This window comes from Pseudophryne corroboree, chromosome 4, assembly GCF_028390025.1.
Source record: "Pseudophryne corroboree isolate aPseCor3 chromosome 4, aPseCor3.hap2, whole genome shotgun sequence".
Taxonomy (NCBI): Eukaryota; Metazoa; Chordata; class Amphibia; order Anura; family Myobatrachidae; genus Pseudophryne; species Pseudophryne corroboree.
Window position 1 is genome coordinate 30,605,010 of NC_086447.1, and position 20,815 is coordinate 30,625,824.

Here is a 20,815-nt window from a genome sequence, read left to right on the forward strand (position 1 = left end):
AGTTGTTGTGATTTCCATATTGGCCACTATATGCATTCGAAAAGAGCTCAAGCATTGGTGGTATAGTGGTGAGCATAGCTGCCTTCCAAGCAGTTGACCCAGGTTCGATTCCCGGCCAATGCATCCTTTTCCTTATGTGCTGCTTTCGCACTTATAGTTGTTGCTTAAGATATGCTCAGATGACAAGGTCCATAGAAAATGTTAAAATCTTTGTAGAAATCATGATTCCTTCTTAGCAGATGACTTTTGATTCCACCACTGCCTGATTAAAGATTTGTAAATACATTTTACAAAGTTCACTGAGGTGCCATATGCAAGTAAATCGAAGGTCTTTTCTTTTCTCAGTTTTGATACCACTGTATGTAAGTTCATTGGTGCATAAAAACCTTAAGTATGGATGAGCCTAAATCTTGAATTGTGAATGTCATGCAATTTGCCAATTTTGTTTGAATATCTTCCACCAATGGTGCTACAGCGCAGGCTATAAATATCTTTCAAACAGTTGTTGTGATTTCCATATTGGCCACTATATGCATTCGAAAAGAGCTCAAGCATTGGTGGTATAGTGGTGAGCATAGCTGCCTTCCAAGTAGTTGACCCGGGTTCGATTCCCGGCCAATGCATCCTTTTCTTTATGTGCTGTTTTCGCACTTAAAGTTGTTGCTTAAGATATGCTCAGATGACAAGGTCCATAGAAAATGTTAAAATCTTTGTAGAAATCATGATTCCTTCTTAGCAGATGACTTTTGATTCCACCACTGCCTGATTAAAGATTTGTAAATACATTTTACAAAGTTCACTGAGGTGCCATATGCAAGTAAATCAAAGGTCTTTTCTTTTCTCAGTTTTGATACCACTGTATATCAGTTCAATGGTGCATAAAAACCTTAAGTATGGATAAGCCTAAATCTTGAATTGTGAATGTCATGCAATTTGCCAATTTTGTTTGAATATCTACCACCAATGGTGCTACAGTGCAGGCTATAAAAATCTTTCAAACAGTTGTTGTGATTTCAATATTGGCCACTATATGCATTTGAAAAGTGCTCAAGCATTGGTGGTATAGTGGTGAGCATAGCTTCCTTCCAAGCAGTTGACCCGGGGTCGATTCCCGGCCAATGCATCCTTTTCCTTATGTGCTGTTTTCGCACTTATAGTTGTTGCTTAAGATATGCTCAGATGACAAGGTCCATAGAAAATGTTAAAATCTTTGTAGAAATCATGATTCCTTCTTAGCAGATGACTTTTGATTCCACCACTGCCTGATTAAAGATTTGTAAATACATTTTACAAAGTTCACTGAGGTGCCATATGCAAGTAAATCGAAGGTCTTTTCTTTTCTCAGTTTTGATACCACTGTATGTAAGTTCATTGGTGCATAAAAACCTTAAGTATGGATGAGCCTAAATCTTGAATTGTGAATGTCATGCAATTTGCCAATTTTGTTTGAATATCTTCCACCAATGGTGCTACAGCGCAGGCTATAAATATCTTTCAAACAGTTGTTGTGATTTCCATATTGGCCACTATATGCATTCGAAAAGAGCTCAAGCATTGGTGGTATAGTGGTGAGCATAGCTGCCTTCCAAGCAGTTGACCCGGGTTCGATTCCCAGCCAATGCATCCTTTTCCTTATGTGCTGCTTTCGCACTTATAGTTGTTGCTTAAGATATGCTCAGATGACAAGGTCCATAGAAAATGTTAAAATCTTTGTAGAAATCATGATTCCTTCTTAGCAGATGACTTTTGATTCCACCACTGCCTGATTAAAGATTTGTAAATACATTTTACAAAGTTCACTGAGGTGCCATATGCAAGTAAATCGAAGGTCTTTTCTTTTCTCAGTTTTGATACCACTGTATGTAAGTTCATTGGAGCATAAAAACCTTAAGTATGGATGAGCCTAAATCTTGAATTGTGAATGTCATGCAATTTGCCAATTTTGTTTGAATATCTTCCACCAATGGTGCTACAGCGCAGGCTATAAATATCTTTCAAACAGTTGTTGTGATTTCCATATTGGCCACTATATGCATTCGAAAAGAGCTCAAGCATTGGTGGTATAGTGGTGAGCATAGCTGCCTTCCAAGCAGTTGACCCGGGTTCGATTCCCGGCCAATGCATCCTTTTCTTTATGTGCTGTTTTCGCACTTATAGTTGTTGCTTAAGATATGCTCAGATGACAAGGTCCATAGAAAATGTTAAAATCTTTGTAGAAATCATGATTCCTTCTTAGCAGATGACTTTTGATTCCACCACTGCCTGATTAAAGATTTGTAAATACATTTTACAAAGTTCACTGAGGTGCCATATGCAAGTAAATCAAAGGTCTTTTCTTTTCTCAGTTTTGATACCACTGTATATCAGTTCAATGGTGCATAAAAACCTTAAGTATGGATAAGCCTAAATCTTGAATTGTGAATGTCATGCAATTTGCCAATTTTGTTTGAATATCTACCACCAATGGTGCTACAGTGCAGGCTATAAAAATCTTTCAAACAGTTGTTGTGATTTCAATATTGGCCACTATATGCATTTGAAAAGTGCTCAAGCATTGGTGGTATAGTGGTGAGCATAGCTGCCTTCCAAGCAGTTGACCCGGGGTCGATTCCCGGCCAATGCATCCTTTTCCTTATGTGCTGTTTTCGCACTTATAGTTGTTGCTTAAGATATGCTCAGATGACAAGGTCCATAGAAAATGTTAAAATCTTTGTAGAAATTATGATTCCTTCTTAGCAGATGACTTTTGATTCCACCACTGCCTGATTAAAGATTTGTAAATACATTTTACAAAGTTCACTGAGGTGCCATATGCAAGTAAATCGAAGGTCTTTTCTTTTCTCAGTTTTGATACCACTGTATGTAAGTTCATTGGAGCATAAAAACCTTAAGTATGGATGAGCCTAAATCTTGAATTGTGAATGTCATGCAATTTGCCAATTTTGTTTGAATATCTTCCACCAATGGTGCTACAGCGCAGGCTATAAATATCTTTCAAACAGTTGTTGTGATTTCCATATTGGCCACTATATGCATTCGAAAAGAGCTCAAGCATTGGTGGTATAGTGGTGAGCATAGCTGCCTTCCAAGCAGTTGACACGGGTTCGATTCCCGGCCAATGCATCCTTTTCTTTATGTGCTGTTTTCGCACTTATAGTTGTTGCTTAAGATATGCTCAGATGACAAGGTCCATAGAAAATGTTAAAATCTTTGTAGAAATCATGATTCCTTCTTAGCAGATGACTTTTGATTCCACCACTGCCTGATTAAAGATTTGTAAATACATTTTACAAAGTTCACTGAGGTGCCATATGCAAGTAAATCAAAGGTCTTTTCTTTTCTCAGTTTTGATACCACTGTATATCAGTTCAATGGTGCATAAAAACCTTAAGTATGGATAAGCCTAAATCTTGAATTGTGAATGTCATGCAATTTGCCAATTTTGTTTGAATATCTACCACCAATGGTGCTACAGTGCAGGCTATAAAAATCTTTCAAACAGTTGTTGTGATTTCAATATTGGCCACTATATGCATTTGAAAAGTGCTCAAGCATTGGTGGTATAGTGGTGAGCATAGCTGCCTTCCAAGCAGTTGACCCGGGGTCGATTCCCGGCCAATGCATCCTTTTCCTTATGTGCTGTTTTCGCACTTATAGTTGTTGCTTAAGATATGCTCAGATGACAAGGTCCATAGAAAATGTTAAAATCTTTGTAGAAATCATGATTCCTTCTTAGCAGATGACTTTTGATTCCACCACTGCCTGATTAAAGATTTGTAAATACATTTTACAAAGTTCACTGAGGTGCCATATGCAAGTAAATCGAAGGTCTTTTCTTTTCTCAGTTTTGATACCACTGTATGTAAGTTCATTGGAGCATAAAAACCTTAAGTATGGATGAGCCTAAATCTTGAATTGTGAATGTCATGCAATTTGCCAATTTTGTTTGAATATCTTCCACCAATGGTGCTACAGCGCAGGCTATAAATATCTTTCAAACAGTTGTTGTGATTTCCATATTGGCCACTATATGCATTCAAAAAGAGCTCAAGCATTGGTGGTATAGTGGTGAGCATAGCTGCCTTCCAAGCAGTTGAACCAGGTTCGATTCCCGGCCAATGCATCCTTTTCCTTATGTGCTGTTTTCGCACTTATAGTTGTTGCTTAAGATATGCTCAGATGACAAGGTCCATAGAAAATGTTAAAATCTTTGTAGAAATCATGATTCCTTCTTAGCAGATGACTTTTGATTCCACCACTGCCTGATTAAAGATTTGTAAATACATTTTACAAAGTTCACTGAGGTGCCATATGCAAGTAAATCGAAGGTCTTTTCTTTTCTCAGTTTTGATACCACTGTATATCAGTTCAATGGTGCATAAAAACCTTAAGTATGGATAAGCCTAAATCTTGAATTGTGAATGTCATGCAATTTGCCAATTTTGTTTGAATATCTTCCACCAATGGTGCTACAGCGCAGGCTATAAATATCTTTCAAACAGTTGTTGTGATTTCCATATTGGCCACTATATGCATTCAAATAGAGCTCAAGCATTGGTGGTATAGTGGTGAGCATAGCTGCCTTCCAAGCAGTTGACCCGGGTTCGATTCCCTGCCAATGCATCCTTTTCCTTATGTGCTGTTTTCGCACTTATAGTTGTTGCTTAAGATATTCTCAGATGACAAGGTCCATAGAAAATGTTAAAATCTTTGTAGAAATCATGATTCCTTCTTAGCAGATGACTTTTGATTCCATCACTGCCTGATTAAAGATTTGTAAATACATTTTACAAAGTTCACTGAGGTGCCATATGCAAGTAAATCGAAGGTCTTTCCTTTTCTCAGTTTTGATACCACTGTATATCAGTTCAATGGTGCATAAAAACCTTAAGTATGGATGAGCCTAAATCTTGAATTGTGAATGTCATGCAATTTGCCAATTTTGTTTGAATATCTTCCACCAATGGTGCTACAGCGCAGGCTATAAATATCTTTCAAACAGTTGTTGTGATTTCCATATTGCCCACTATATGCATTCGAAAAGAGCTCAAGCATTGGTGGTATAGTGGTGAGCATAGCTGCCTTCCAAGCAGTTGACCCGGGTTCGATTCCCAGCCAATGCATCCTTTTCCTTATGTGCTGCTTTCGCACTTATAGTTGTTGCTTAAGATATGCTCAGATGACAAGGTCCATAGAAAATGTTAAAATCTTTGTAGAAATCATGATTCCTTCTTAGCAGATGACTTTTGATTCCACCACTGCCTGATTAAAGATTTGTAAATACATTTTACAAAGTTCACTGAGGTGCCATATGCAAGTAAATCGAAGGTCTTTTCTTTTCTCAGTTTTGATACCACTGTATGTAAGTTCATTGGTGCATAAAAACCTTAAGTATGGATGAGCCTAAATCTTGAATTGTGAATGTCATGCAATTTGCCAATTTTGTTTGAATATCTTCCACCAATGGTGCTACAGCGCAGGCTATAAATATCTTTCAAACAGTTGTTGTGATTTCCATATTGGCCACTCTATGCATTCGAAAAGAGCTCAAGCATTGGTGGTATAGTGGTGAGCATAGCTGCCTTCCAAGCAGTTGACCCGGGTTCGATTCCCGGCCAATGCATCCTTTTCTTTATGTGCTGTTTTCGCACTTATAGTTGTTGCTTAAGATATGCTCAGATGACAAGGTCCATAGAAAATGTTAAAATCTTTGTAGAAATCATGATTCCTTCTTAGCAGATGACTTTTGATTCCACCACTGCCTGATTAAAGATTTGTAAATACATTTTACAAAGTTCACTGAGGTGCCATATGCAAGTAAATCAAAGGTCTTTTCTTTTCTCAGTTTTGATACCACTGTATATCAGTTCAATGGTGCATAAAAACCTTAAGTATGGATAAGCCTAAATCTTGAATTGTGAATGTCATGCAATTTGCCAATTTTGTTTGAATATCTACCACCAATGGTGCTACAGTGCAGGCTATAAAAATCTTTCAAACAGTTGTTGTGATTTCAATATTGGCCACTATATGCATTTGAAAAGTGCTCAAGCATTGGTGGTATAGTGGTGAGCATAGCTGCCTTCCAAGCAGTTGACCCGGGGTCGATTCCCGGCCAATGCATCCTTTTCCTTATGTGCTGTTTTCGCACTTATAGTTGTTGCTTAAGATATGCTCAGATGACAAGGTCCATAGAAAATGTTAAAATCTTTGTAGAAATCATGATTCCTTCTTAGCAGATGACTTTTGATTCCACCACTGCCTGATTAAAGATTTGTAAATACATTTTACAAAGTTCACTGAGGTGCCATATGCAAGTAAATCGAAGGTCTTTTCTTTTCTCAGTTTTGATACCACTGTATGTAAGTTCATTGGAGCATAAAAACCTTAAGTATGGATGAGCCTAAATCTTGAATTGTGAATGTCATGCAATTTGCCAATTTTGTTTGAATATCTTCCACCAATGGTGCTACAGCGCAGGCTATAAATATCTTTCAAACAGTTGTTGTGATTTCCATATTGGCCACTATATGCATTCAAAAAGAGCTCAAGCATTGGTGGTATAGTGGTGAGCATAGCTGCCTTCCAAGCAGTTGACACGGGTTCGATTCCCGGCCAATGCATCCTTTTCTTTATGTGCTGTTTTCGCACTTATAGTTGTTGCTTAAGATATGCTCAGATGACAAGGTCCATAGAAAATGTTAAAATCTTTGTAGAAATCATGATTCCTTCTTAGCAGATGACTTTTGATTCCACCACTGCCTGATTAAAGATTTGTAAATACATTTTACAAAGTTCACTGAGGTGCCATATGCAAGTAAATCAAAGGTCTTTTCTTTTCTCAGTTTTGATACCACTGTATATCAGTTCTATGGTGCATAAAAACCTTAAGTATGGATAAGCCTAAATCTTGAATTGTGAATGTCATGCAATTTGCCAATTTTGTTTGAATATCTTCCACCAATGGTGCTACAGCGCAGGCTATAAATATCTTTCAAACAGTTGTTGTGATTTCCATATTGGCCACTATATGCATTCGAAAAGAGCTCAAGCATTGGTGGTATAGTGGTGAGCATAGCTGCCTTCCAAGCAGTTGACACGGGTTCGATTCCCGGCCAATGCATCCTTTTCTTTATGTGCTGTTTTCGCACTTATAGTTGTTGCTTAAGATATGCTCAGATGACAAGGTCCATAGAAAATGTTAAAATCTTTGTAGAAATCATGATTCCTTCTTAGCAGATGACTTTTGATTCCACCACTGCCTGATTAAAGATTTGTAAATACATTTTACAAAGTTCACTGAGGTGCCATATGCAAGTAAATCAAAGGTCTTTTCTTTTCTCAGTTTTGATACCACTGTATATCAGTTCAATGGTGCATAAAAACCTTAAGTATGGATAAGCCTAAATCTTGAATTGTGAATGTCATGCAATTTGCCAATTTTGTTTGAATATCTACCACCAATGGTGCTACAGTGCAGGCTATAAAAATCTTTCAAACAGTTGTTGTGATTTCAATATTGGCCACTATATGCATTTGAAAAGTGCTCAAGCATTGGTGGTATAGTGGTGAGCATAGCTGCCTTCCAAGCAGTTGACCCTGGGTCGATTCCCGGCCAATGCATCCTTTTCCTTATGTGCTGTTTTCGCACTTATAGTTGTTGCTTAAGATATGCTCAGATGACAAGGTCCATAGAAAATGTTAAAATCTTTGTAGAAATCATGATTCCTTCTTAGCAGATGACTTTTGATTCCACCACTGCCTGATTAAAGATTTGTAAATACATTTTACAAAGTTCACTGAGGTGCCATATGCAAGTAAATCGAAGGTCTTTTCTTTTCTCAGTTTTGATACCACTGTATGTAAGTTCATTGGAGCATAAAAACCTTAAGTATGGATGAGCCTAAATCTTGAATTGTGAATGTCATGCAATTTGCCAATTTTGTTTGAATATCTTCCACCAATGGTGCTACAGCGCAGGCTATAAATATCTTTCAAACAGTTGTTGTGATTTCCATATTGGCCACTATATGCATTCAAAAAGAGCTCAAGCATTGGTGGTATAGTGGTGAGCATAGCTGCCTTCCAAGCAGTTGACCCAGGTTCGATTCCCGGCCAATGCATCCTTTTCCTTATGTGCTGTTTTCGCACTTATAGTTGTTGCTTAAGATATGCTCAGATGACAAGGTCCATAGAAAATGTTAAAATCTTTGTAGAAATCATGATTCCTTCTTAGCAGATGACTTTTGATTCCACCACTGCCTGATTAAAGATTTGTAAATACATTTTACAAAGTTCACTGAGGTGCCATATGCAAGTAAATCGAAGGTCTTTTCTTTTCTCAGTTTTGATACCACTGTATATCAGTTCAATGGTGCATAAAAACCTTAAGTATGGATAAGCCTAAATCTTGAATTGTGAATGTCATGCAATTTGCCAATTTTGTTTGAATATCTTCCACCAATGGTGCTACAGCGCAGGCTATAAATATCTTTCAAACAGTTGTTGTGATTTCCATATTGGCCACTATATGCATTCAAATAGAGCTCAAGCATTGGTGGTATAGTGGTGAGCATAGCTGCCTTCCAAGCAGTTGACCCGGGTTCGATTCCCTGCCAATGCATCCTTTTCCTTATGTGCTGTTTTCGCACTTATAGTTGTTGCTTAAGATATTCTCAGATGACAAGGTCCATAGAAAATGTTAAAATCTTTGTAGAAATCATGATTCCTTCTTAGCAGATGACTTTTGATTCCATCACTGCCTGATTAAAGATTTGTAAATACATTTTACAAAGTTCACTGAGGTGCCATATGCAAGTAAATCGAAGGTCTTTCCTTTTCTCAGTTTTGATACCACTGTATATCAGTTCAATGGTGCATAAAAACCTTAAGTATGGATAAGCCTAAATCTTGAATTGTGAATGTCATGCAATTTGCCAATTTTGTTTGAATATCTTCCACCAATGGTGCTACAGCGCAGGCTATAAATATCTTTCAAACAGTTGTTGGGATTTCCATATTGGCCACTATATGCATTGAAAAAGCGCTCAAGCATTGGTGGTATAGTGGTGAGCATAGCTGCCTTCCAAGCAGTTGACCCGGGTTCGATTCCCGGCCAATGCATCCTTTTCCTTATGTGCTGTTTTCGCACTTATAGTTGTTGATTAAGATATGCTCAGATGACAAGGTCCATAGAAAATGTTAAAATCTTTGTAGAAATCATGATTCCTTCTTAGCAGATGACTTTTGATTCCACCACTGCCTGATTAAAGATTTGTAAATACATTTTACAAAGTTCACTGAGGTGCCATATGCAAGTAAATCGAAGGTCTTTTCTTTTCTCAGTTTTGATACCACTGTATGTAAGTTCATTGGTGCATAAAAACCTTAAGTATGGATGAGCCTAAATCTTGAATTGTGAATGTCATGCAATTTGCCAATTTTGTTTGAATATCTTCCACCAATGGTGCTACAGCACAGGCTATAAATATCTTTCAAACAGTTGTTGTGATTTCCATATTGGCCACTATATGCATTCAAAAAGAGCTCAAGCATTGGTGGTATAGTGGTGAGCATAGCTGCCTTCCAAGCAGTTGACCCGAGTTCGATTCCCGGCCAATGCATCCTTTTCCTTATGTGCTGCTTTCGCACTTATAGTTGTTGCTTAAGATATGCTCAGATGACAAGGTCCATAGAAAATGTTAAAATCTTTGTAGAAATCATGATTCCTTCTTAGCAGATGACTTTTGATTCCACCACTGCCTGATTAAAGATTTGTAAATACATTTTACAAAGTTCACTGAGGTGCCATATGCAAGTAAATCGAAGGTCTTTTCTTTTCTCAGTTTTGATACCACTGTATGTAAGTTCATTGGAGCATAAAAACCTTAAGTATGGATGAGCCTAAATCTTGAATTGTGAATGTCATGCAATTTGCCAATTTTGTTTTAATATCTTCCACCAATGGTGCTACAGCGCAGGCTATAAATATCTTTCAAACAGTTGTTGTGATTTCCATATTGGCCACTATATGCATTCGAAAAAAGCTCAAGCATTGGTGGTATAGTGGTGAGCATAGCTGCCTTCCAAGCAGTTGACACGGGGTCGATTCCCGGCCAATGCATCCTTTTCCTTATGTGCTGTTTTCGCACTTATAGTTGTTGCTTAAGATATGCTCAGATGACAAGGTCCATAGAAAATGTTAAAATCTTTGTAGAAATCATGATTCCTTCTTAGCAGATGACTTTTGATTCCACCACTGCCTGATTAAAGATTTGTAAATACATTTTACAAAGTTCACTGAGGTGCCATATGCAAGTAAATCGAAGGTCTTTTCTTTTCTCAGTTTTGATACCACTGTATGTAAGTTCATTGGAGCATAAAAACCTTAAGTATGGATGAGCCTAAATCTTGAATTGTGAATGTCATGCAATTTGCCAATTTTGTTTGAATATCTTCCACCAATGGTGCTACAGCGCAGGCTATAAATATCTTTCAAACAGTTGTTGTGATTTCCATATTGGCCACTATATGCATTCAAAAAGAGCTCTAGCATTGGTGGTATAGTGGTGAGCATAGCTGCCTTCCAAGCAGTTGACCCAGGTTCGATTCCCTGCCAATGCATCCTTTTTCCTTATGTGCTGTTTTCGCACTTATAGTTGTTGCTTAAGATATGCTCAGATGACAAGGTCCATAGAAAATGTTAAAATCTTTGTAGAAATCATGATTCCTTCTTAGCAGATGACTTTTGATTCCATCACTGCCTGATTAAAGATTTGTAAATACATTTTACAAAGTTCACTGAGGTGCCATATGCAAGTAAATCAAAGGTCTTTTCTTTTCTCAGTTTTGATACCACTGTATATCAGTTCAATGGTGCATAAAAACCTTAAGTATGGATGAGCCTAAATCTTGAATTGTGAATGTCATGCAATTTGCCAATTTTGTTTGAATATCTACCACCAATGGTGCTACAGCGCAGGCTATAAAAATCTTTCAAACAGTTGTTGTGATTTCCATATTGGCCACTATATGCATTCGAAAAGAGCTCAAGCATTGGTGGTATAGTGGTGAGCATAGCTGCCTTCCAAGCAGTTGACCCGGGTTCGATTCCCGGCCAATGCATCCTTTTCCTTATGTGCTGTTTTCGCACTTATAGTTGTTGCTTAAGATATGCTCAGATGACAAGGTCCATAGAAAATGTTAAAATCTTTGTAGAAATCATGATTCCTTCTTAGCAGATGACTTTTGATTCCACCACTGCCTGATTAAAGATTTGTAAATACATTTTACAAAGTTCACTGAGGTGCCATATGCAAGTAAATCAAAGGTCTTTTCTTTTCTCAGTTTTGATACCACTGTATATCAGTTCAATGGTGCATAAAAACCTTAAGTATGGATGAGCCTAAATCTTGAATTGTGAATGTCATGCAATTTGCCAATTTTGTTTGAATATCTACCACCAATGGTGCTACAGCGCAGGCTATAAATATCTTTCAAACAGTTGTTGTGATTTCCATATTGGCCACTATATGCATTCAAAAAGAGCTCAAGCATTGGTGGTATAGTGGTGAGCATAGCTGCCTTCCAAGCAGTTGACACGGGTTCGATTCCCGGCCAATGCATCCTTTTCTTTATGTGCTGTTTTCGCACTTATAGTTGTTGCTTAAGATATGCTCAGATGACAAGGTCCATAGAAAATGTTAAAATCTTTGTAGAAATCATGATTCCTTCTTAGCAGATGACTTTTGATTCCACCACTGCCTGATTAAAGATTTGTAAATACATTTTACAAAGTTCACTGAGGTGCCATATGCAAGTAAATCAAAGGTCTTTTCTTTTCTCAGTTTTGATACCACTGTATATCAGTTCAATGGTGCATAAAAACCTTAAGTATGGATGAGCCTAAATCTTGAATTGTGAATGTCATGCAATTTGCCAATTTTATTTGAATATCTTCCACCAATGGTGCTACAGCGCAGGCTATAAATATCTTTCAAACAGTTGTTGTGATTTCCATATTGGCCACTATATGCATCGAAAAAGCGCTCAAGCATTGGTGGTATAGTGGTGAGCATAGCTGCCTTCCAAGCAATTGACTCGGGTTCGATTCCCGGCCAATGCATCATTTTCCTTATGTGCTGTTTTCGCACTTATAGTTGTTGCTTAAGATATGCTCAGATGACAAGGTCCATAGAAAATGTTAAAATCTTTGTAGAAATCATGATTCCTTCTTAGCAGATGACTTTTGATTCCACCACTGCCTGATTAAAGATTTGTAAATACATTTTACAAAGTTCACTGAGGTGCCATATGCAAGTAAATCGAAGGTCTTTTCTTTTCTCAGTTTTGATACCACTGTATGTAAGTTCATTGGTGCATAAAAACCTTAAGTATGGATGAGCCTAAATCTTGAATTGTGAATGTCATGCAATTTGCCAATTTTGTTTGAATATCTTCCACCAATGGTGCTACAGCGCAGGCTATAAATATCTTTCAAACAGTTGTTGTGATTTCCATATTGGCCACTATATGCATTCGAAATAGCTCAAGCATTGGTGGTATAGTGGTGAGCATAGCTGCTTTCCAAGCAGTTGACCCGGGTTCGATTCCCGGCCAATGCATCCTTTTCCTTATGTGCTGCTTTCGCACTTATAGTTGTTGCTTAAGATATGCTCAGATGACAAGGTCCATAGAAAATGTTAAAATCTTTGTAGAAATCATGATTCCTTCTTAGCAGATGACTTTTGATTCCACCACTGCCTGATTAAAGATTTGTAAATACATTTTACAAAGTTCACTGAGGTGCCATATGCAAGTAAATCGAAGGTCTTTCCTTTTCTCAGTTTTGATACCACTGTATATCAGTTCAATGGTGCATAAAAACCTTAAGTATGGATAAGCCTAAATCTTGAATTGTGAATGTCATGCAATTTGCCAATTTTGTTTGAATATCTTCCACCAATGGTGCTACAGCGCAGGCTATAAATATCTTTCAAACAGTTGTTGTGATTTCCATATTGGCCACTATATGCATTGAAAAAGCTCTCAAGCACTGGTGGTATAGTGGTGAGCATAGCTGCCTTCCAAGCAGTTGACCCGGGTTCGATTCCCGGCCAATGCATCCTTTTCCTTATGTGCTGTTTTCGCACTTATAGTTGTTGCTTAAGATATGCTCAGATGACAAGGTCCATAGAAAATGTTAAAATCTTTGTAGAAATCATGATTCCTTCTTAGCAGATGACTTTTGATTCCACCACTGCCTGATTAAAGATTTGTAAATACATTTTACAAAGTTCACTGAGGTGCCATATGCAAGTAAATCGAAGGTCTTTTCTTTTCTCAGTTTTGATACCACTGTATGTAAGTTCATTGGTGCATAAAAACCTTAAGCATGGATGAGCCTAAATCTTGAATTGTGAATGTCATGCAATTTGCCAATTTTGTTTGAATATCTTCCACCAATGGTGCTACAGCGCAGGCTATAAATATCTTTCAAACAGTTGTTGTGATTTCCATATTGGCCACTATATGCATTCGAAAAGAGCTCAAGCATTGGTGGTATAGTGGTGAGCATAGCTGCCTTCCAAGCAGTTGACCCGGGTTCGATTCCCAGCCAATGCATCCTTTTCCTTATGTGCTGCTTTCGCACTTATAGTTGTTGCTTAAGATATGCTCAGATGACAAGGTCCATAGAAAATGTTAAAATCTTTGTAGAAATCATGATTCCTTCTTAGCAGATGACTTTTGATTCCACCACTGCCTGATTAAAGATTTGTAAATACATTTTACAAAGTTCACTGAGGTGCCATATGCAAGTAAATCGAAGGTCTTTTCTTTTCTCAGTTTTGATACCACTGTATGTAAGTTCATTGGTGCATAAAAACCTTAAGTATGGATGAGCCTAAATCTTGAATTGTGAATGTCATGCAATTTGCCAATTTTGTTTGAATATCTTCCACCAATGGTGCTACAGCGCAGGCTATAAATATCTTTCAAACAGTTGTTGTGATTTCCATATTGGCCACTATATGCATTCGAAAAGAGCTCAAGCATTGGTGGTATAGTGGTGAGCATAGCTGCCTTCCAAGCAGTTGACCCGGGTTCGATTCCCGGCCAATGCATCCTTTTCTTTATGTGCTGTTTTCGCACTTATAGTTGTTGCTTAAGATATGCTAAGATGACAAGGTCCATAGAAAATGTTAAAATCTTTGTAGAAATCATGATTCCTTCTTAGCAGATGACTTTTGATTCCACCACTGCCTGATTAAAGATTTGTAAATACATTTTACAAAGTTCACTGAGGTGCCATATGCAAGTAAATCAAAGGTCTTTTCTTTTCTCAGTTTTGATACCACTGTATATCAGTTCAATGGTGCATAAAAACCTTAAGTATGGATAAGCCTAAATCTTGAATTGTGAATGTCATGCAATTTGCCAATTTTGTTTGAATATCTACCACCAATGGTGCTACAGTGCAGGCTATAAAAATCTTTCAAACAGTTGTTGTGATTTCAATATTGGCCACTATATGCATTTGAAAAGTGCTCAAGCATTGGTGGTATAGTGGTGAGCATAGCTGCCTTCCAAGCAGTTGACCCGGGGTCGATTCCCGGCCAATGCATCCTTTTCCTTATGTGCTGTTTTCGCACTTATAGTTGTTGCTTAAGATATGCTCAGATGACAAGGTCCATAGAAAATGTTAAAATCTTTGTAGAAATCATGATTCCTTCTTAGCAGATGACTTTTGATTCCACCACTGCCTGATTAAAGATTTGTAAATACATTTTACAAAGTTCACTGAGGTGCCATATGCAAGTAAATCGAAGGTCTTTTCTTTTCTCAGTTTTGATACCACTGTATGTAAGTTCATTGGAGCATAAAAACCTTAAGTATGGATGAGCCTAAATCTTGAATTGTGAATGTCATGCAATTTGCCAATTTTGTTTGAATATCTTCCATCAATGGTGCTACAGCGCAGGCTATAAATATCTTTCAAACAGTTGTTGTGATTTCCATATTGGCCACTATATGCATTCAAAAAGAGCTCAAGCATTGGTGGTATAGTGGTGAGCATAGCTGCCTTCCAAGCAGTTGACACAGGTTCGATTCCCGGCCAATGCATCCTTTTCTTTATGTGCTGTTTTCGCACTTATAGTTGTTGCTTAAGATATGCTCAGATGACAAGGTCCATAGAAAATGTTAAAATCTTTGTAGAAATCATGATTCCTTCTTAGCAGATGACTTTTGATTCCACCACTGCCTGATTAAAGATTTGTAAATACATTTTACAAAGTTCACTGAGGTGCCATATGCAAGTAAATCAAAGGTCTTTTCTTTTCTCAGTTTTGATACCACTGTATATCAGTTCTATGGTGCATAAAAACCTTAAGTATGGATAAGCCTAAATCTTGAATTGTGAATGTCATGCAATTTGCCAATTTTGTTTGAATATCTACCACCAATGGTGCTACAGTGCAGGCTATAAAAATCTTTCAAACAGTTGTTGTGATTTCAATATTGGCCACTATATGCATTTGAAAAGTGCTCAAGCATTGGTGGTATAGTGGTGAGCATAGCTGCCTTCCAAGCAGTTGACCCGGGGTCGATTCCCGGCCAATGCATCCTTTTCCTTATGTGCTGTTTTCGCACTTATAGTTGTTGCTTAAGATATGCTCAGATGACAAGGTCCATAGAAAATGTTAAAATCTTTGTAGAAATTATGATTCCTTCTTAGCAGATGACTTTTGATTCCACCACTGCCTGATTAAAGATTTGTAAATACATTTTACAAAGTTCACTGAGGTGCCATATGCAAGTAAATCGAAGGTCTTTTCTTTTCTCAGTTTTGATACCACTGTATGTAAGTTCATTGGAGCATAAAAACCTTAAGTATGGATGAGCCTAAATCTTGAATTGTGAATGTCATGCAATTTGCCAATTTTGTTTGAATATCTTCCACCAATGGTGCTACGGCGCAGGCTATAAATATCTTTCAAACAGTTGTTGTGATTTCCATATTGGCCACTATATGCATTCGAAAAGAGCTCAAGCATTGGTGGTATAGTGGTGAGCATAGCTGCCTTCCAAGCAGTTGACACGGGTTCGATTCCCGGCCAATGCATCCTTTTCTTTATGTGCTGTTTTCGCACTTATAGTTGTTGCTTAAGATATGCTCAGATGACAAGGTCCATAGAAAATGTTAAAATCTTTGTAGAAATCATGATTCCTTCTTAGCAGATGACTTTTGATTCCACCACTGCCTGATTAAAGATTTGTAAATACATTTTACAAAGTTCACTGAGGTGCCATATGCAAGTAAATCAAAGGTCTTTTCTTTTCTCAGTTTTGATACCACTGTATATCAGTTCAATGGTGCATAAAAACCTTAAGTATGGATAAGCCTAAATCTTGAATTGTGAATGTCATGCAATTTGCCAATTTTGTTTGAATATCTACCACCAATGGTGCTACAGTGCAGGCTATAAAAATCTTTCAAACAGTTGTTGTGATTTCAATATTGGCCACTATATGCATTTGAAAAGTGCTCAAGCATTGGTGGTATAGTGGTGAGCATAGCTGCCTTCCAAGCAGTTGACCCGGGGTCGATTCCCGGCCAATGCATCCTTTTCCTTATGTGCTGTTTTCGCACTTATAGTTGTTGCTTAAGATATGCTCAGATGACAAGGTCCAGAGAAAATGTTAAAATCTTTGTAGAAATCATGATTCCTTCTTAGCAGATGACTTTTGATTCCACCACTGCCTGATTAAAGATTTGTAAATACATTTTACAAAGTTCACTGAGGTGCCATATGCAAGTAAATCGAAGGTCTTTTCTTTTCTCAGTTTTGATACCACTGTATGTAAGTTCATTGGAGCATAAAAACCTTAAGTATGGATGAGCCTAAATCTTGAATTGTGAATGTCATGCAATTTGCCAATTTTGTTTGAATATCTTCCACCAATGGTGCTACAGCGCAGGCTATAAATATCTTTCAAACAGTTGTTGTGATTTCCATATTGGCCACTATATGCATTCAAAAAGAGCTCAAGCATTGGTGGTATAGTGGTGAGCATAGCTGCCTTCCAAGCAGTTGACCCAGGTTCGATTCCCGGCCAATGCATCCTTTTCCTTATGTGCTGTTTTCGCACTTATAGTTGTTGCTTAAGATATGCTCAGATGACAAGGTCCATAGAAAATGTTAAAATCTTTGTAGAAATCATGATTCCTTCTTAGCAGATGACTTTTGATTCCACCACTGCCTGATTAAAGATTTGTAAATACATTTTACAAAGTTCACTGAGGTGCCATATGCAAGTAAATCGAAGGTCTTTTCTTTTCTCAGTTTTGATACCACTGTATATCAGTTCAATGGTGCATAAAAACCTTAAGTATGGATAAGCCTAAATCTTGAATTGTGAATGTCATGCAATTTGCCAATTTTGTTTGAATATCTTCCACCAATGGTGCTACAGCGCAGGCTATAAATATCTTTCAAACAGTTGTTGTGATTTCCATATTGGCCACTATATGCATTTAAATAGAGCTCAAGCATTGGTGGTATAGTGGTGAGCATAGCTGCCTTCCAAGCAGTTGACCCGGGTTCGATTCCCTGCCAATGCATCCTTTTCCTTATGTGCTGTTTTCGCACTTATAGTTGTTGCTTAAGATATTCTCAGATGACAAGGTCCATAGAAAATGTTAAAATCTTTGTAGAAATCATGATTCCTTCTTAGCAGATGACTTTTGATTCCATCACTGCCTGATTAAAGATTTGTAAATACATTTTACAAAGTTCACTGAGGTGCCATATGCAAGTAAATCGAAGGTCTTTCCTTTTCTCAGTTTTGATACCACTGTATATCAGTTCAATGGTGCATAAAAACCTTAAGTATGGATAAGCCTAAATCTTGAATTGTGAATGTCATGCAATTTGCCAATTTTGTTTGAATATCTTCCACCAATGGTGCTACAGCGCAGGCTATACATATCTTTCAAACAGTTGTTGTGATTTCCATATTGGCCACTATATGCATTGAAAAAGCGCTCAAGCATTGGTGGTATAGTGGTGAGCATAGCTGCCTTCCAAGCAGTTGACCCGGGTTCGATTCCCGGCCAATGCATCCTTTTCCTTATGTGCTGTTTTCGCACTTATAGTTGTTGATTAAGATATGCTCAGATGACAAGGTCCATAGAAAATGTTAAAATCTTTGTAGAAATCATGATTCCTTCTTAGCAGATGACTTTTGATTCCACCACTGCCTGATTAAAGATTTGTAAATACATTTTACAAAGTTCACTGAGGTGCCATATGCAAGTAAATCGAAGGTCTTTTCTTTTCTCAGTTTTGATACCACTGTATGTAAGTTCATTGGTGCATAAAAACCTTAAGTATGGATGAGCCTAAATCTTGAATTGTGAATGTCATGCAATTTGCCAATTTTGTTTGAATATCTTCCACCAATGGTGCTACAGCACAGGCTATAAATATCTTTCAAACAGTTGTTGTGATTTCCATATTGGCCACTATATGCATTCAAAAAGAGCTCAAGCATTGGTGGTATAGTGGTGAGCATAGCTGCCTTCCAAGCAGTTGACCCGAGTTCGATTCCCGGCCAATGCATCCTTTTCCTTATGTGCTGCTTTCGCACTTATAGTTGTTGCTTAAGATATGCTCAGATGACAAGGTCCATAGAAAATGTTAAAATCTTTGTAGAAATCATGATTCCTTCTTAGCAGATGACTTTTGATTCCACCACTGCCTGATTAAAGATTTGTAAATACATTTTACAAAGTTCACTGAGGTGCCATATGCAAGTAAATCGAAGGTCTTTTCTTTTCTCAGTTTTGATACCACTGTATGTAAGTTCATTGGTGCATAAAAACCTTAAGTATGGATGAGCCTAAATCTTGAATTGTGAATGTCATGCAATTTGCCAATTTTGTTTGAATATCTTCCACCAATGGTGCTACAGCGCAGGCTATAAATATCTTTCAAACAGTTGTTGTGATTTCCATATTGGCCACTATATGCATTCGAAAAGAGCTCAAGCTTTGGTGGTATAGTGGTGAGCATAGCTGCCTTCCAAGCAGTTGACCCGGGTTCGATTCCCGGCCAATGCATCCTTTTCTTTATGTGCTGTTTTCGCACTTATAGTTGTTACTTAAGATATGCTCAGATGACAAGGTCCATAGAAAATGTTAAAATCTTTGTAGAAATCATGATTCCTTCTTAGCAGATGACTTTTGATTCCACCACTGCCTGATTAAATATTTGTAAATACATTTTACAAAGTTCACTGAGGTGCCATATGCAAGTAATTCAAAGGTCTTTTCTTTTCTCAGTTTTGATACCACTGTATATCAGTTCAATGGTGCATAAAAACCTTAAGTATGGATAAGCCTAAATCTTGAATTGTGAATGTCATGCAATTTGCCAATTTTGTTTGAATATCTACCACCAATGGTGCTACAGTGCAGGCTATAAAAATCTTTCAAACAGTTGTTGTGATTTCAATATTGGCCACTATATGCATTTGAAAAGTGCTCAAGCATTGGTGGTATAGTGGTGAGCATATCTGCCTTCCAAGCAGTTGACCCGGGGTCGATTCCCGGCCAATGCATCCTTTTCCTTATGTGCTGTTTTCGCACTTATAGTTGTTGCTTAAGATATGCTCAGATGACAAGGTCCATAGAAAATGTTAAAATCTTTGTAGAAATCATGATTCCTTCTTAGCAGATGACTTTTGATTCCACCACTGCCTGATTAAAGATTTGTAAATACATTTTACAAAGTTCACTGAGGTGCCATATGCAAGTAAATCGAAGGTCTTTTCTTTTCTCAGTTTTGATACCACTGTATGTAAGTTCATTGGAGCATAAAAACCTTAAGTATGGATGAGCCTAAATCTTGAATTGTGAATGTCATGCAATTTGCCAATTTTGTTTGAATATCTTCCACCAATGGTGCTACAGCGCAGGCTATAAATATCTTTCAAACAGTTGTTGTGATTTCCATATTGGCCACTATATGCATTCAAAAAAAGCTCAAGCATTGGTGGTATAGTGGTGAGCATAGCTGCCTTCCAAGCAGTTGACACGGGTTCGATTCCCGGCCAATGCATCCTTTTCTTTATGTGCTGTTTTCGCACTTATAGTTGTTGCTTAAGATATGCTCAGATGACAAGGTCCATAGAAAATGTTAAAATCTTTGTAGAAATCATGATTCCTTCTTAGCAGATGACTTTTGATTCCACCACTGCCTGATTAAAGATTTGTAAATACATTTTACAAAGTTCACTGAGGTGCCATATGCAAGTAAATCAAAGGTCTTTTCTTTTCTCAGTTTTGATACCACTGTATATCAGTTCAATGGTGCATAAAAACCTTAAGTATGGATAAGCCTAAATCTTGAATTGTGAATGTCATGCAATTTGCCAATTTTGTTTGAATATCTACCACCAATGGTGCTACAGTGCAGGCTATAAAAAGCTTTCAAACAGTTGTTGTGATTTCAATATTGGCCACTATATGCATTTGAAAAGTGCTCAAGCATTGGTGGTATAGTGGTGAGCATAGCTGCCTTCCAAGCAGTTGACACGGGGTCGATTCCCGGCCAATGCATCCTTTTCCTTATGTGCTGTTTTCGCACTTATAGTTGTTGCTTAAGATATGCTCAGATGACAAGGTCCATAGAAAATGTTAAAATCTTTGTAGAAATCATGATTCCTTCTTAGCAGATGACTTTTGATTCCACCACTGCCTGATTAAAGATTTGTAAATACATTTTACAAAGTTCACTGAGGTGCCATATGC

At 37.5% G+C, this 20,815-nt stretch overlaps 33 non-coding genes across 33 annotated transcripts; all 33 read left to right on the forward strand.

The window, feature by feature from the left end:
- Positions 1–51: 51 nt before the first annotated feature.
- On the forward strand, positions 52–123 carry TRNAG-UCC (transfer RNA glycine (anticodon UCC)). Its single transcript has one exon. It is a non-coding gene; the product is annotated as a tRNA-Gly (tRNA).
- Positions 124–551: 428 nt separating this feature from the next.
- TRNAG-UCC (transfer RNA glycine (anticodon UCC)) lies at positions 552–623 on the forward strand. Its single transcript has one exon. It is a non-coding gene; the product is annotated as a tRNA-Gly (tRNA).
- A 928-nt stretch (positions 624–1,551) lies between these two features.
- Positions 1,552–1,623, forward strand: TRNAG-UCC (transfer RNA glycine (anticodon UCC)). Its single transcript has one exon. It is a non-coding gene; the product is annotated as a tRNA-Gly (tRNA).
- Positions 1,624–2,051: 428 nt separating this feature from the next.
- On the forward strand, positions 2,052–2,123 carry TRNAG-UCC (transfer RNA glycine (anticodon UCC)). Its single transcript has one exon. It is a non-coding gene; the product is annotated as a tRNA-Gly (tRNA).
- A 428-nt stretch (positions 2,124–2,551) lies between these two features.
- TRNAG-UCC (transfer RNA glycine (anticodon UCC)) lies at positions 2,552–2,623 on the forward strand. The gene has a single exon. It is a non-coding gene; the product is annotated as a tRNA-Gly (tRNA).
- Positions 2,624–3,051: 428 nt separating this feature from the next.
- On the forward strand, positions 3,052–3,123 carry TRNAG-UCC (transfer RNA glycine (anticodon UCC)). The gene has a single exon. It is a non-coding gene; the product is annotated as a tRNA-Gly (tRNA).
- Positions 3,124–3,551: 428 nt separating this feature from the next.
- On the forward strand, positions 3,552–3,623 carry TRNAG-UCC (transfer RNA glycine (anticodon UCC)). Its single transcript has one exon. It is a non-coding gene; the product is annotated as a tRNA-Gly (tRNA).
- A 928-nt stretch (positions 3,624–4,551) lies between these two features.
- Positions 4,552–4,623, forward strand: TRNAG-UCC (transfer RNA glycine (anticodon UCC)). Its single transcript has one exon. It is a non-coding gene; the product is annotated as a tRNA-Gly (tRNA).
- Positions 4,624–5,051: 428 nt separating this feature from the next.
- On the forward strand, positions 5,052–5,123 carry TRNAG-UCC (transfer RNA glycine (anticodon UCC)). The gene has a single exon. It is a non-coding gene; the product is annotated as a tRNA-Gly (tRNA).
- A 428-nt stretch (positions 5,124–5,551) lies between these two features.
- Positions 5,552–5,623, forward strand: TRNAG-UCC (transfer RNA glycine (anticodon UCC)). Its single transcript has one exon. It is a non-coding gene; the product is annotated as a tRNA-Gly (tRNA).
- Positions 5,624–6,051: 428 nt separating this feature from the next.
- On the forward strand, positions 6,052–6,123 carry TRNAG-UCC (transfer RNA glycine (anticodon UCC)). Its single transcript has one exon. It is a non-coding gene; the product is annotated as a tRNA-Gly (tRNA).
- A 428-nt stretch (positions 6,124–6,551) lies between these two features.
- TRNAG-UCC (transfer RNA glycine (anticodon UCC)) lies at positions 6,552–6,623 on the forward strand. Its single transcript has one exon. It is a non-coding gene; the product is annotated as a tRNA-Gly (tRNA).
- A 428-nt stretch (positions 6,624–7,051) lies between these two features.
- Positions 7,052–7,123, forward strand: TRNAG-UCC (transfer RNA glycine (anticodon UCC)). The gene has a single exon. It is a non-coding gene; the product is annotated as a tRNA-Gly (tRNA).
- Positions 7,124–8,051: 928 nt separating this feature from the next.
- Positions 8,052–8,123, forward strand: TRNAG-UCC (transfer RNA glycine (anticodon UCC)). Its single transcript has one exon. It is a non-coding gene; the product is annotated as a tRNA-Gly (tRNA).
- A 428-nt stretch (positions 8,124–8,551) lies between these two features.
- TRNAG-UCC (transfer RNA glycine (anticodon UCC)) lies at positions 8,552–8,623 on the forward strand. The gene has a single exon. It is a non-coding gene; the product is annotated as a tRNA-Gly (tRNA).
- A 428-nt stretch (positions 8,624–9,051) lies between these two features.
- TRNAG-UCC (transfer RNA glycine (anticodon UCC)) lies at positions 9,052–9,123 on the forward strand. The gene has a single exon. It is a non-coding gene; the product is annotated as a tRNA-Gly (tRNA).
- A 428-nt stretch (positions 9,124–9,551) lies between these two features.
- On the forward strand, positions 9,552–9,623 carry TRNAG-UCC (transfer RNA glycine (anticodon UCC)). Its single transcript has one exon. It is a non-coding gene; the product is annotated as a tRNA-Gly (tRNA).
- Positions 9,624–11,052: 1,429 nt separating this feature from the next.
- On the forward strand, positions 11,053–11,124 carry TRNAG-UCC (transfer RNA glycine (anticodon UCC)). Its single transcript has one exon. It is a non-coding gene; the product is annotated as a tRNA-Gly (tRNA).
- A 428-nt stretch (positions 11,125–11,552) lies between these two features.
- On the forward strand, positions 11,553–11,624 carry TRNAG-UCC (transfer RNA glycine (anticodon UCC)). The gene has a single exon. It is a non-coding gene; the product is annotated as a tRNA-Gly (tRNA).
- A 927-nt stretch (positions 11,625–12,551) lies between these two features.
- On the forward strand, positions 12,552–12,623 carry TRNAG-UCC (transfer RNA glycine (anticodon UCC)). The gene has a single exon. It is a non-coding gene; the product is annotated as a tRNA-Gly (tRNA).
- Positions 12,624–13,051: 428 nt separating this feature from the next.
- On the forward strand, positions 13,052–13,123 carry TRNAG-UCC (transfer RNA glycine (anticodon UCC)). Its single transcript has one exon. It is a non-coding gene; the product is annotated as a tRNA-Gly (tRNA).
- A 428-nt stretch (positions 13,124–13,551) lies between these two features.
- TRNAG-UCC (transfer RNA glycine (anticodon UCC)) lies at positions 13,552–13,623 on the forward strand. The gene has a single exon. It is a non-coding gene; the product is annotated as a tRNA-Gly (tRNA).
- Positions 13,624–14,051: 428 nt separating this feature from the next.
- TRNAG-UCC (transfer RNA glycine (anticodon UCC)) lies at positions 14,052–14,123 on the forward strand. The gene has a single exon. It is a non-coding gene; the product is annotated as a tRNA-Gly (tRNA).
- Positions 14,124–14,551: 428 nt separating this feature from the next.
- TRNAG-UCC (transfer RNA glycine (anticodon UCC)) lies at positions 14,552–14,623 on the forward strand. Its single transcript has one exon. It is a non-coding gene; the product is annotated as a tRNA-Gly (tRNA).
- Positions 14,624–15,551: 928 nt separating this feature from the next.
- On the forward strand, positions 15,552–15,623 carry TRNAG-UCC (transfer RNA glycine (anticodon UCC)). The gene has a single exon. It is a non-coding gene; the product is annotated as a tRNA-Gly (tRNA).
- A 428-nt stretch (positions 15,624–16,051) lies between these two features.
- TRNAG-UCC (transfer RNA glycine (anticodon UCC)) lies at positions 16,052–16,123 on the forward strand. The gene has a single exon. It is a non-coding gene; the product is annotated as a tRNA-Gly (tRNA).
- Positions 16,124–16,551: 428 nt separating this feature from the next.
- On the forward strand, positions 16,552–16,623 carry TRNAG-UCC (transfer RNA glycine (anticodon UCC)). The gene has a single exon. It is a non-coding gene; the product is annotated as a tRNA-Gly (tRNA).
- Positions 16,624–17,051: 428 nt separating this feature from the next.
- TRNAG-UCC (transfer RNA glycine (anticodon UCC)) lies at positions 17,052–17,123 on the forward strand. The gene has a single exon. It is a non-coding gene; the product is annotated as a tRNA-Gly (tRNA).
- Positions 17,124–17,551: 428 nt separating this feature from the next.
- TRNAG-UCC (transfer RNA glycine (anticodon UCC)) lies at positions 17,552–17,623 on the forward strand. Its single transcript has one exon. It is a non-coding gene; the product is annotated as a tRNA-Gly (tRNA).
- Positions 17,624–18,051: 428 nt separating this feature from the next.
- On the forward strand, positions 18,052–18,123 carry TRNAG-UCC (transfer RNA glycine (anticodon UCC)). Its single transcript has one exon. It is a non-coding gene; the product is annotated as a tRNA-Gly (tRNA).
- A 428-nt stretch (positions 18,124–18,551) lies between these two features.
- Positions 18,552–18,623, forward strand: TRNAG-UCC (transfer RNA glycine (anticodon UCC)). The gene has a single exon. It is a non-coding gene; the product is annotated as a tRNA-Gly (tRNA).
- A 428-nt stretch (positions 18,624–19,051) lies between these two features.
- Positions 19,052–19,123, forward strand: TRNAG-UCC (transfer RNA glycine (anticodon UCC)). The gene has a single exon. It is a non-coding gene; the product is annotated as a tRNA-Gly (tRNA).
- Positions 19,124–20,051: 928 nt separating this feature from the next.
- Positions 20,052–20,123, forward strand: TRNAG-UCC (transfer RNA glycine (anticodon UCC)). The gene has a single exon. It is a non-coding gene; the product is annotated as a tRNA-Gly (tRNA).
- The last annotated feature ends 692 nt before the right edge of the window (positions 20,124–20,815 follow it).